The sequence below is a fragment of the Leptidea sinapis genome, chromosome 45 (genome assembly GCF_905404315.1).
Source record: "Leptidea sinapis chromosome 45, ilLepSina1.1, whole genome shotgun sequence".
Taxonomy (NCBI): Eukaryota; Metazoa; Arthropoda; class Insecta; order Lepidoptera; family Pieridae; genus Leptidea; species Leptidea sinapis.
In genome coordinates this window covers 8764866-8778920 of record NC_066309.1, presented here as the reverse complement: position 1 = coordinate 8778920, position 14055 = coordinate 8764866, and the positions used below count along the sequence as shown (strand labels likewise).

The 14055-nt window shown below is 47.3% G+C and overlaps 3 non-coding genes and 1 pseudogene across 3 annotated transcripts in view; all 4 read right to left on the bottom strand.

The window, feature by feature from the left end:
• LOC126977693 (small subunit ribosomal RNA) overlaps window positions 1-1335 on the bottom strand; it is a 1912-nt gene extending 577 nt beyond the window's left edge. The window contains exon 1 of the ribosomal RNA XR_007732365.1: window positions 1-1335. This exon is cut by the window's left edge and continues 577 nt beyond it. This is a non-coding gene — a ribosomal RNA (small subunit ribosomal RNA).
• Window positions 1336-5450: 4115 nt separating this feature from the next.
• LOC126977730 (large subunit ribosomal RNA) lies at window positions 5451-9865 on the bottom strand (annotated as a pseudogene).
• Window positions 9866-10405: 540 nt separating this feature from the next.
• Window positions 10406-10562, bottom strand: LOC126977571 (5.8S ribosomal RNA). The gene has a single exon (XR_007732245.1). It is a non-coding gene; the product is annotated as a 5.8S ribosomal RNA (ribosomal RNA).
• Window positions 10563-10938: 376 nt separating this feature from the next.
• LOC126977648 (small subunit ribosomal RNA) lies at window positions 10939-12843 on the bottom strand. The gene has a single exon (XR_007732322.1). It is a non-coding gene; the product is annotated as a small subunit ribosomal RNA (ribosomal RNA).
• Between the last annotated feature and the right edge of the window lie 1212 nt (window positions 12844-14055).

Below are 14055 nucleotides of genomic sequence, written 5' to 3'. Positions count from 1 at the left end.
AATCAAGAAAGAGCTGTTAATCTGTCAATCCTTCCGGTGTCCGGGCCTGGTGAGATTTCCCGTGTTGAGTCAAATTAAGCCGCAGGCTCCACTCCTGGTGGTGCCCTTCCGTCAATTCCTTTAAGTTTCAGCTTTGCAACCATACTCCCCCCGGAGTCCAAAATCTTTGGTTCCCGGAAGCTGCCCGCCGAGCCATTGTAGTAACGTCGGCGGATCGCTAGATGACATATTTACGGTTAGAACTAGGGCGGTATCTAATCGCCTTCGAACCTCTAACTTTCGTTCTTGATTGATGAAAACACCTTTGGCAAATGCTTTCGCTGATGTTCGTCTTGCGACGATCCAAGAATTTCACCTCTAACGTCGCAATACGAATGCCCCCAGTTATCCCTATTAATCATTACCTCGGAGTTCTGAAAACCAACAAAATAGAACCGAGATCATATTCTATTATTCCATGCACGAAATATTCAAGCGGCATTTTGAGCCCGCTTTGAGCACTCTAATTTGTTCAAAGTAAAATTGTCGGCCCATCTCGACACTCACTGAAGAGCACCGCGATAGGATTTTGATATTGAACCGGCGTTTTACCGCCGGCTCACCGACGATATGCTCCGCAGACGTGTCAGTATCACCGCGGATGCGATGCACCGACAGCGCGGCGCACAAATGCAACTACGAGCTTTTTAACCGCAACAATTTTAGTATACGCTATTGGAGCTGGAATTACCGCGGCTGCTGGCACCAGACTTGCCCTCCAATTGTTCCTCGTTAAAATATTTAAAGTGTTACTCATTCCGATTACGAGGCCTCGTAAGAGTCCCGTATCGTTATTTTTCGTCACTACCTCCCCGTGCGGGAGTGGGTAATTTGCGCGCCTGCTGCCTTCCTTGGATGTGGTAGCCGTTTCTCAGGCTCCCTCTCCGGAATCGAACCCTGATTCCCCGTTACCCGTGACAACCATGGTAGTCGCAGAAACTACCATCGAAAGTTGATAAGGCAGACATTTGAAAGATGCGTCGCCGGTACTGGACCATGCGATCGGCAAAAGTTATCCAGATTCATCAAAATTAACGACTTCGGACGCGAGGCCCTCCGTCGATTGGTTTTGATCTAATAAAAGCACTCATCCCATCACTGGTCAGAGCTCTGATTGCATGTATTAGCTCTAGAATTACCACAGTTATCCAAGTAACTGAGTAAGATCTAAGGAACCAAAACTGATATATTGAGCCATTCGCGGTATCGCCTTAATACGGCTTGCACTGAGACATGCATGGCTTAATCTTTGAGACAAGCGACAAGCATATAACTACTGGCAGGATCAACCAGGGAGCTGCTGCAAACAACGATTGTTGTCGCGCTCAGCGCGTCATGCGTCGCGATCTCCCCTTAGGGCGTCGCGACTATGACATCTTGAACATATCGTGAGATATCCGTTCGCGCACTGTATACTATATATCTCAAAGGCATACGGTGCGCGTTGAACGAATCATAAATCGGCGATGGGCCGATTGTATGTTATGAAAGTTCAGTAACGAGAGTCCCTTCGGGTAATAATAAAAATGATGACACGCAATAGAAGCGGTATCAACGTATTAATATCGGTACACGTCGTGATCACAAATCGGATCGACGCCCGGTGCTTGAGAGGAGCGTGAACGTCTCGCACGCGTGAAATGCGCGACGCGTTCCGGCTTGCGGGCCCTCACGTTAAAAATCTTAACAGAGGGAAACCGTCGAAGCCCAGTCGGCGTCTTGGTGCGCGCAAAAAATTTACACGATCGCTTTCAACGTGACGAGGATCGCCGCAGCGTATGATACTGTAGAGAGAGTGAAGAGAGGAATTATGAGAAACGAAATCACAAAAAACCTTTCAAATCACCAAATCAAATATCATCCGCATAGGGAAACTCGAAAACGCTCGATCGACACAGCGCGGTGAGTCTGTCTCATTTTTTATATTGTAAAAAAAGAACATATAAAACAACGCGCGACACAAACACAGACACAGACACACCAGCTCTCTGCCCCGAGAGTACCAACAACCGTATTGTTATTATATCATCGTCGTTATCATCGCGCGCATTCACAAACTTACTCAAATATAAATATATATTAAATAAAATATGAATGACGATGACGACGACGAGAATAATAAAACAGCAGCAGTTGTTGTGGCTGGGGGTGGTTGGTGTTGTGCGCGTTTTTGTATTTTTGTCGCGTGCGTTTTTCACTCTTTTTACAAGAAAAAACTTGAGCGGCGTTGAATTCGGCGTCGCGAACCGTTCGCTACGGACTCGACTCTCGACGCCGACTGCCGTATGTGTGGTGCACGCGAACGATATGAACGTGTAAACTCTCTGATATGTGAATAAAGTGATTTTGATTTGATTTTACTATTTATTAATAACATAATATTGAATATGCATTGCGGCTTCGAAGAAAAAATCGTTTTTTTTTTTTTTTTTTTTTTTTTTTTTTTTTTTTTTTTTTTTTTTTTTTTTACTTTATTAATAACGAGTACGATAATGTTCAGTAATAAACGCGCGACACGTACATTTCATTTTCCCTCCGAAACCAAATAAAAAACCTCCAAAAAAAAATATATTTCAAATCAAATCAAAATTCTTATCATACATCAATCTTACTCACCCAAACTAAACATGTAAACGTCTAAACGCAGCACGAGACGAGCCAGCTACTTGATACTACCTAAGACAAGAACAAATTACGGCAAGCGTATGTTTATTTACGAGGGCGCACCACTTTTTAATAGTCTACCTTCATCTCTCAAAAAGATTAGGTCACTAAAAACATTTAAACGTGACCTATCAGACTATATTGTTTCAAAGTTTTTATAAAACACATGTCTGAAATTGTTTGTTATGTGACAGTGCCCTGTAAAAGTGTGTAATCTTAAATTTTGTGAAGAAGAATAAGTACTATAATGTGTAACATGTATGTACTGAACATCTAAAGAACGGCGGATAAATTATTACATCATATTTTTATGTTCTCATGTAAGTGACAATATTATGTTTTTAATGAGAAATAAATATCTTTAAACGTAATTCTTTCTTACTTACTTACTTACTTACCTATTTACTTACTTACTTAGTTGCTTACTTACTTACTTACGTACTTACTTACTTACTTACTTAATCACATTCGTTTTTCGCGATTTTCAGCAAAACGGTAGGTAAGTTTTATCATAAAAGTATCTCGGACAAAAATTGTAGATCGTAAAATTATCCATTAAAAATGTATCAATACTTAGTGTTAGATTCAAAAAGTTAGTTTCCACGCCACCTATGAGGTAGTAGTGTACTTAGCGCGTTTTTATAAGTTTTTGAATAGTTATTATCTCAGAAACGGTGGCTCGTAGGAAAAAAAGTATCGGTACATTTTTTTATAGATAATTTTATCACCTACACTTTTTCTCGTAGGTATTTTTATGATAAATTAATAATTAATAATTTATTTTATTTAATTAAAAAAAAAAAACGGACAGAACATGCAATTATTAGGGGACACGAATATTGGTCAAAAACTATAATGTTCTGGTGTACAAGGAACAAGAGAAAAGATGGAGACCGGCAGGGAGCGCCGCGCTCCTCGCGCTCGGCGGTACTCGTTATTGGAGAAAACAAGTAAGTGAGATATCCGTCCGGGGAGACCGGCAGGGAGCGCCGCGCTCGCAGAAGAAAAAATCGTTTTTTTTTTTTTTTTTTTTTTTTTTTTTTTTTTTTTTTTTTTTTTTTTTTTTTTTTTTTTTTTTTTTTTTTTTTTTTTTTTTTTTTTTTTTTTTTTTTTTTTTTTTTTTTTTTTACTTTATTAATAACGAGTACGATAATGTTCAGTAATAAACGCGCGACACGTACATTTCATTTTCCCTCCGAAACCAAATAAAAAACCTCCAAAAAAAAATATATTTCAAATCAAATCAAAATTCTTATCATACATCAATCTTACTCACCCAAACTAAACATGTAAACGTCTAAACGCAGCACGAGACGAGCCAGCTACTTGATACTACCTAAGACAAGAACAAATTACGGCAAGCGTATGTTTATTTACGAGGGCGCACCACTTTTTAATAGTCTACCTTCATCTCTCAAAAAGATTAGGTCACTAAAAACATTTAAACGTGACCTATCAGACTATATTGTTTCAAAGTTTTTATAAAACACATGTCTGAAATTGTTTGTTATGTGACAGTGCCCTGTAAAAGTGTGTAATCTTAAATTTTGTGAAGAAGAATAAGTACTATAATGTGTAACATGTATGTACTGAACATCTAAAGAACGGCGGATAAATTATTACATCATATTTTTATGTTCTCATGTAAGTGACAATATTATGTTTTTAATGAGAAATAAATATCTTTAAACGTAATTCTTTCTTACTTACTTACTTACTTACCTATTTACTTACTTACTTAGTTGCTTACTTACTTACTTACGTACTTACTTACTTACTTACTTAATCACATTCGTTTTTCGCGATTTTCAGCAAAACGGTAGGTAAGTTTTATCATAAAAGTATCTCGGACAAAAATTGTAGATCGTAAAATTATCCATTAAAAATGTATCAATACTTAGTGTTAGATTCAAAAAGTTAGTTTCCACGCCACCTATGAGGTAGTAGTGTACTTAGCGCGTTTTTATAAGTTTTTGAATAGTTATTATCTCAGAAACGGTGGCTCGTAGGAAAAAAAGTATCGGTACATTTTTTATAGATAATTTTATCACCTACACTTTTTCTCGTAGGTATTTTTATGATAAATTAATAATTAATAATTTATTTTATTTAATTAAAAAAAAAAAAACGGACAGAACATGCAATTATTAGGGGACACGAATATTGGTCAAAAACTATAATGTTCTGGTGTACAAGGAACAAGAGAAAAGATGGAGACCGGCAGGGAGCGCCGCGCTCCTCGCGCTCGGCGGTACTCGTTATTGGAGAAAACAAGTAAGTGAGATATCCGTCCGGGGAGACCGGCAGGGAGCGCCGCGCTCCTCGCGCTAGGCGGTACTCGCTATTGAGGAATCGACCGTACCCGCTATTGGGGCCGATCGTACTCGCTTTTGGAATTTGCGCAGCGCGCCCAACACCACCGGAGCCGCCGCCGCCGCCGCCGACGGCGATGTACACTTATCACAACACTCGACTCGACATAATAACCTGAAAATGATCGTACTCGTTATCATTAGAGTAGTCGCCGTGTACAACATCAACCACGTCTTTCAACTATAATAAATAATAATATATTGTAAAATTTTATAATCATGAGAAATCGCGTGACGCGTCCGTCACGACGAAATATCATGATAATATTATTTATATTATTATGTTATTATAATATTATATGTTGGCCTGTTGTTTGTTTGCACACACACACACACACACAACTACTCTGCTTCTCGGCGACGATGCGTCCTCGGACGAATCACCTGGCGTAGGGCTGAGTCTCAACAGATCGCAGCACGACGCTGCTCTACCGAGCACAACACCCCGCCAGGAACGTAAGTCGTCTACAGACTATTCCGAGCCCCGACATCGAACTGAGGTAAATTCGAAACTTCGACGCCGTGGTGCACGTGTTAATACCGCTCGCACCGTTCGTCGCGTTCCAAATGGGCTTCGACGTCGCGTCTTACGAATAAAACGCGACTAGTAAAGTCACATTGTTTAGAGCCTCCCGACACTCGGGGCTCCACAGTGAGTATATCCTTGCCGGATTCGGCTAGGCTGGCTTCGGCCTTAGAGGCGTTCAGGCATAATCCCGCGGATGGTAGCTTCGCACCACCGGCCGCTCGGCCGAGTGCATGAACCAAATGTCCGAAACTGCGGTTCCTCTCGTACTGAGCAGTATTACTATCGCAACGACACGCCATCAGGAGGGTAAAACTAACCTGTCTCACGACGGTCTAAACCCAGCTCACGTTCCCTTTTGATGGGTGAACAATCCAACGCTTGGCGAATTTTGCTTCGCAATGATAGGAAGAGCCGACATCGAAAGATCAAAAAGCAACGTCGCTATGAACGCTTGGCCGCCACAAGCCAGTTATCCCTGTGGTAACTTTTCTGGCACCTCTTGCTAAAAACTCTTTATACTAAAGGATCGATAGGCCGTGCTTTCGCAGTCCCTATGCGTACTGAACATCTGGATCAAGCCAGCTTTTGCCCTTTTGCTCCACGCGAGGTTTCTGTCCTCGCTGAGCTGGCCTTAGGACACCTGCGTTATTCTTTGACAGATGTACCGCCCCAGTCAAACTCCCCGCCTGGCAGTGTCCTCGAACCGGATCACGCGGGAGTTGTACGGCGACGAGCGTTGCCGCCACGTCGCCACTCTGCACGCTTGGAACGAAACACCGTACGCCCGCCGATATTATCGACCGCGCACCGCTTCCGCCCAACCGAGTAAGTAATGAAACAATGAAAGTAGTGGTTTTTCAGCGACGACCGCGAACGATCTCCCACTTATGCTACACCTCTCATGTCTCCTTACAATGCCAGACTAGAGTCAAGCTCAACAGGGTCTTCTTTCCCCGCTGATTCTCCCAAGCCCGTTCCCTTGGCTGTGGTTTCGCTAGATAGTAGATAGGGACAGCGGGAATCTCGTTAATCCATTCATGCGCGTCACTAATTAGATGACGAGGCATTTGGCTATCTCAAGAGAGTCATAGTTGCTATCGCCGGGCGGGGGGTCTGGGGGGCTGGCAAGCCCCCCAGCGCACCCGGCCCGACGTCGGATGGCGGTACTTACTGTCTGCCTTTCTAACTGCTAGAATCCCAACGCACACCGCCTACTAGGTAGGTTACAGCGCAACAGCTTTCGCTCCAGTCCCGGTATAGTGCGTTGGTCAGACGTAGAGGGTCACAGACAACCAATTACGACTCTTCAATTTCGCCTGTTAACCCAGGCGGCAAGCACCCCCAGTCGCGGTACTCCACAGACGTTTCGCCCATACGAACCGGAGGCGGAGATCGGGACCCAGCCCACACTGGCCGTCTCCTATTGAGAGATATGCTATACGCAAACAAATGGACAACAATCTCCCCACATTTGTCCTATCAACACCTGGCGCCAAGCCACTACGATTTAAGAGACTTAAGAGAGTCATAGTTACTCCCGCCGTTTACCCGCGCTTGCTTGAATTTCTTCACGTTGACATTCAGAGCACTGGGCAGAAATCACATTGCGTCAACACCCGCGAGGGCCATCGCAATGCTTTGTTTTAATTAGACAGTCGGATTCCCCTTGTCCGTGCCAGTTCTGAGCTGACCGTTGAACGGCGGTCGTACAGTACCGCGCCGATCGCGCACGAGACGAAACCGACGCGGACTTACGGCTAGGAAGATCCGCGAAAGGCCGGAACGCGGGTCCGGATTCAGCACGACGCGCGAGACCACCTTGCGATGGAGACACGCGCGAGCATCGACCAGGCCCGGCACCGGCCGCATCCGCTTCCCGTCCAAACCCGACACGCCCCGGTCCTCAGAGCCAATCCTTATTCCGAAGTTACGGATCCAATTTGCCGACTTCCCTTACCTACATTATTCTATCGACTAGAGGCTCTTCACCTTGGAGACCTGCTGCGGATATGGGTACGAGCCGGCGCGACATCTCCACGTACATCCCTCACCTGAATTTTCAAGGTCCGCAGAGAGTATCCGGACACCGCCGCAAATGCGGTGCTCTTCGCGTTCCGAACCATATCTCCCTTCTATAGGATTCCATGGAACTCGAACGCTCAGGCAGAAAAGAAAACTCTTCCCGGACCACTCGGCGGCGTCTTCAGGCCACTTTGGGTTACCCCGTCGAACACTCGCTTGAGAAACGAGAGAACGATTATTGAAACGGTTCCGCTGCCGGGTTCCGGAATAGGAACCGGATTCCCTTTCGCTCAAAGGGCGTTATTTATCATATACACAAAATATATATAAACACGCCGCATCGACATAAGATCTCTCCTTGAGCTTAGGATCGACTGACTCGCGAGCAACTACTGTTCACGCGAAACCCTTCTCCACGTCAGTCCTCCAGGGCCTCGCTGGAGTATTTGCTACTACCACCAAGATCTGCACCGACGGAGGCTCCAGGCGGGCTCACGCCCAGACCCTTCTGCGCACTCCGCCGCGCACGTCCTACTCGTTACGGCATAATACGCGTGCGCTTTGACACGCACGCGCCGATTGCCGGTAACGGTAGTGTATAGGCAAAACGCTTCAGCGCCATCCATTTTCAGGGCTGGTCGCTTCGGCAGGTGAGTCGTTGCACACTCCTTAGCGGATTCCGACTTCCATGGCCACCGTCCTGCTGTCATGAGCGACCAACGCCTTTCATGGTGTCCCATGAGCGTTTTTTAGGCGCCTTAACACTACGTTTGGTTCATCCCACAGCGCCAGTTCTGCTTACCAAAATTGGCCCACTTGGCACCGTCATCAGATCTCCGGCTTCATCGTTCGAGTAAGCCGGAGTTCTCACCCATTTAAAGTTTGAGAATAGGTTGAGGTCGTTTCGGCCCCAATGCCTCTAATCATTCGCTTTACCGGATGAGACTGTTACGAGTCGACGCCAGCTATCCTGAGGGAAACTTCGGACGGAACCAGCTACTAGATGGTTCGATTAGTCTTTCGCCCCTATACCCAGTTCCGACGATCGATTTGCACGTCAGAATCGCTACGGTCCTCCATCAGGGTTTCCCCTGACTTCGACCTGACCAGGCATAGTTCACCATCTTTCGGGTCCCAGCATCTGTGCTCAGAGCGCGCCCGCATTCGCTGATTGGAAACGAGACGCCTCGGGAGTGCGAGAGATCGATTTTTGACGACCGACGCTCCATCCTCCCTGAGCGCGCGACAAGCGCGCGCCTTCACTTTCGTTGCGCCTTTCAGTTTTGTCTGTTTGAATTCATAACTCAATGACTCGCACACATGCTAGACTCCTTGGTCCGTGTTTCAAGACGGGTCCTGCGAGTGCCCGAAACAGTAACATCGCCGACTGATACGCGCACAGTCCGAGACTACACGGCTGCGACGACAGCGGCGTCGCGTCAGCATCCGCACAAGGGCAGGATGTCGACGACGACTCTCGCTCGCGTCGGGCCGGACGCGTCCCCGGATGGAGACGCGTGCGCGTTTCATGACAAGTACCGTCCGCCGCCGGCCGGCGATCGTCACGGTCGGACGGCTGTGCGCGTGAACGCGCAGCCGCCCGGCTCCCGGACAACGCTTAGGCCGAACAGACGAACGGGTCGCGATGCATAATGTGTACTAAGAGAGAAGTGCACGCCGTCCGGGTGCGTCAACGGCGGCGACCGGTGAACGCGAGCACGAGTCTCGCGCACATCGCGGCACGCCGCCGTACGCCCCGGAGTGACGATGAATCTCTCCGTTCGTTCATTCGAGTTTCGCAGGTTTACCCCTGAACGGTTTCACGTACTCTTGAACTCTCTCTTCAAAGTTCTTTTCAACTTTCCCTCACGGTACTTGTTCGCTATCGGTCTCGCGGTTATATTTAGCCTTAGATGGAGTTTACCACCCACTTAGGGCTGCACTCTCAAGCAACCCGACTCTGAGGAGAGTCCCTCTCGCGGACTCGCTCCGTCGCTACGGGCCTGGCACCCTCTATGGGAAAACGGCCCCGTTCAAGACGAACTTGGACGGGAGCGGCGACCGCGAGAAAGCGGAACCTCCCTAACACCACATGTCCCGCGACCGTGACGACCGCGGGATTCGGCGCTGGGCTTATCCCTGTTCGCTCGCCGCTACTGAGGGAATCCTGGTTAGTTTCTTTTCCTCCGCTTACTAATATGCTTAAATTCGGCGGGTGATCCTCCCTGATCTGAGGCCAACGATAAAAAGTATGAGGCAGACACGATATCCGTCAGCGCAGCGACACCGTCGTGCGCGCGCCGCCAATAAGTCTCAACGACGTATCGTCGACCCGCGCACGTACCGCGATCGAAGCGCCCTTCGGACGTCGAGTCCGCCTACTCGTTTGCACGCTCACGTCGGGCCGAAATAACACGTGCAGCGCACGGGACGCGAACCGAAGGCGCAGCCACGCACGACCGTTCACATAGAGAGCTCTGCATAGATTAATTAAAATTAATCACGAGATATCCGCGTGTGACAGCGAACGAGCGCGCCCCGGTACCGCGCCCGTCTCCGTGACCCACGTCGGGCGTGAGGCGGAGACGGCGTTGCACGCGAGCAGCACCACGCGTTGCGGCTTATTTTACATTTTCGAACGGATCGAGCGGGCCCCGGAAAACCGGCGGGGTTTACCCGAGCCCGGCCCGAAGACCGTCACTCGTTTTACACGTTTTTTAGGCGCGCAAACAGTGTTGTCAGCATACGACGACGCCGTCGTCGTATTCTTTTATGCAGCCGGCCCTCAGACAGGAGTGGTCCTGGATATTTCTCCACGGACCGCAATGTGCGTTCGAAATGTCGATGTTCAAATGTGTCCTGCAGTTCACACTATGACGCGCAGTTAACTGCGTTCTTCATCGACCCGCGAGCCAAGTGATCCACCGTTCAGGGTAATAGTTTTTTATATTTAGAAAATACGTGAACGATCTCTGTGTGTAACAAAATATTATGTGACGCACGCATTGCGCGTACGTCGTGATCTCGACTCGCTTCGCACTCGACATGAGCGCGTCGCGAGACGCACGCGCGTCGCGTACATGCGAACCGCGCCCGCCGAAGCGTCGTGCCGGAGACGTCGTGCCGGACACCCCCCACATGCGGCGGGAGATGTCAGCGCGCGCGCGGCAAACGCGACAACGTAGCACAGAGAGCACATCGCGAGCGCGAAAATAATCAGTGATTGACACGTGATTGAAGTTATCATCGTCAACAGTCGGCTGTGAGCGAAGCGTGTCGGCGACAACGCTCGCGCACGCGACCGTTACACGTTAATGATCCTTCCGCAGGTTCCCCTACGGAAACCTTGTTACGACTTTTACTTCCTCTAAATGATCAAGTTTGGTCAACTTCCCAGCAACGCCGACGGCCGCGAAGCCACCGCGTGTCGGTCCGAAGACCTCACTAAATCATTCAATCGGTAGTAGCGACGGGCGGTGTGTACAAAGGGCAGGGACGTAATCAACGCGAGCTTATGACTCGCGCTTACTAGGAATTCCTCGTTTATGGGGGATAATTGCAAACCCCAATCCCCAGCACGAAGGAGTTTCAACGGGTTGCCCGGGCCTCTAGGCCAGGGAGAACATGTTGATTCCTTCAGTGTAGCGCGCGTGCGGCCCAGGACATCTAAGGGCATCACAGACCTGTTATTGCTCAATCTCGTGCGGCTCGAAGCCGCCGGTCCCTCTAAGAAGAATTTTAATACGCCGCCAGTGAGTTGCGCGACCCTGAAGCCGCGCACACCTAAATGACGACGCCTATTTAGCAGGCTAGAGTCTCGTTCGTTACCGGAATTAACCAGACAAATCGCTCCACCAACTAAGAACGGCCATGCACCACCACCCACCGAATCAAGAAAGAGCTGTTAATCTGTCAATCCTTCCGGTGTCCGGGCCTGGTGAGATTTCCCGTGTTGAGTCAAATTAAGCCGCAGGCTCCACTCCTGGTGGTGCCCTTCCGTCAATTCCTTTAAGTTTCAGCTTTGCAACCATACTCCCCCCGGAGTCCAAAATCTTTGGTTTCCCGGAAGCTGCCCGCCGAGCCATTGTAGTAACGTCGGCGGATCGCTAGATGACATATTTACGGTTAGAACTAGGGCGGTATCTAATCGCCTTCGAACCTCTAACTTTCGTTCTTGATTGATGAAAACACCTTTGGCAAATGCTTTCGCTGATGTTCGTCTTGCGACGATCCAAGAATTTCACCTCTAACGTCGCAATACGAATGCCCCCAGTTATCCCTATTAATCATTACCTCGGAGTTCTGAAAACCAACAAAATAGAACCGAGATCATATTCTATTATTCCATGCACGAAATATTCAAGCGGCATTTTGAGCCCGCTTTGAGCACTCTAATTTGTTCAAAGTAAAATTGTCGGCCCATCTCGACACTCACTGAAGAGCACCGCGATAGGATTTTGATATTGAACCGGCGTTTTACCGCCGGCTCACCGACGATATGCTCCGCAGACGTGTCAGTATCACCGCGGATGCGATGCACCGACAGCGCGGCGCACAAATGCAACTACGAGCTTTTTAACCGCAACAATTTTAGTATACGCTATTGGAGCTGGAATTACCGCGGCTGCTGGCACCAGACTTGCCCTCCAATTGTTCCTCGTTAAAATATTTAAAGTGTACTCATTCCGATTACGAGGCCTCGTAAGAGTCCCGTATCGTTATTTTTCGTCACTACCTCCCCGTGCCGGGAGTGGGTAATTTGCGCGCCTGCTGCCTTCCTTGGATGTGGTAGCCGTTTCTCAGGCTCCCTCTCCGGAATCGAACCCTGATTCCCCGTTACCCGTGACAACCATGGTAGTCGCAGAAACTACCATCGAAAGTTGATAAGGCAGACATTTGAAAGATGCGTCGCCGGTACTGGACCATGCGATCGGCAAAAGTTATCCAGATTCATCAAAATTAACGACTTCGGACGCGAGGCCCTCCGTCGATTGGTTTTGATCTAATAAAAGCACTCATCCCATCACTGGTCAGAGCTCTGATTGCATGTATTAGCTCTAGAATTACCACAGTTATCCAAGTAACTGAGTAAGATCTAAGGAACCAAAACTGATATATTGAGCCATTCGCGGTATCGCCTTAATACGGCTTGCACTGAGACATGCATGGCTTAATCTTTGAGACAAGCATATAACTACTGGCAGGATCAACCAGGGAGCTGCTGCAAACAACGATTGTTGTCGCGCTCAGCGCGTCATGCGTCGCGATCTCCCCTTAGGGCGTCGCGACTATGACATCTTGAACATATCGTGAGATATCCGTTCGCGCACTGTATACTATATATCTCAAAGGCATACGGTGCGCGTTGAACGAATCATAAATCGGCGATGGGCCGATTGTATGTTATGAAAGTTCAGTAACGAGAGTCCCTTCGGGTAATAATAAAAATGATGACACGCAATAGAAGCGGTATCAACGTATTAATATCGGTACACGTCGTGATCACAAATCGGATCGACGCCCGGTGCTTGAGAGGAGCGTGAACGTCTCGCACGCGTGAAATGCGCGACGCGTTCCGGCTTGCGGGCCCTCACGTTAAAAATCTTAACAGAGGGAAACCGTCGAAGCCCAGTCGGCGTCTTGGTGCGCGCAAAAAATTTACACGATCGCTTTCAACGTGACGAGGATCGCCGCAGCGTATGATACTGTAGAGAGAGTGAAGAGAGGAATTATGAGAAACGAAATCACAAAAAACCTTTCAAATCACCAAATCAAATATCATCCGCATAGGGAAACTCGAAAACGCTCGATCGACACAGCGCGGTGAGTCTGTCTCATTTTTTATATTGTAAAAAAAGAACATATAAAACAACGCGCGACACAAACACAGACACAGACACACCAGCTCTCTGCCCCGAGAGTACCAACAACCGTATTGTTATTATATCATCGTCGTTATCATCGCGCGCATTCACAAACTTACTCAAATATAAATATATATTAAATAAAATATGAATGACGATGACGACGACGAGAATAATAAAACAGCAGCAGTTGTTGTGGCTGGGGGTGGTTGGTGTTGTGCGCGTTTTTGTATTTTTGTCGCGTGCGTTTTTCACTCTTTTTACAAGAAAAAACTTGAGCGGCGTTGAATTCGGCGTCGCGAACCGTTCGCTACGGACTCGACTCTCGACGCCGACTGCCGTATGTGTGGTGCACGCGAACGATATGAACGTGTAAACTCTCTGATATGTGAATAAAGTGATTTTGATTTGATTTTACTATTTATTAATAACATAATATTGAATATGCATTGCGGCTTCGAAGAAAAAATCGTTTTTTTTTTTTTTTTTTTTTTTTTTTTTTTTTTTTTTTTTTTTTTTTTTTTTTTTTACTTTATTAATAACGAGTACGATAATGTTCAGTAAT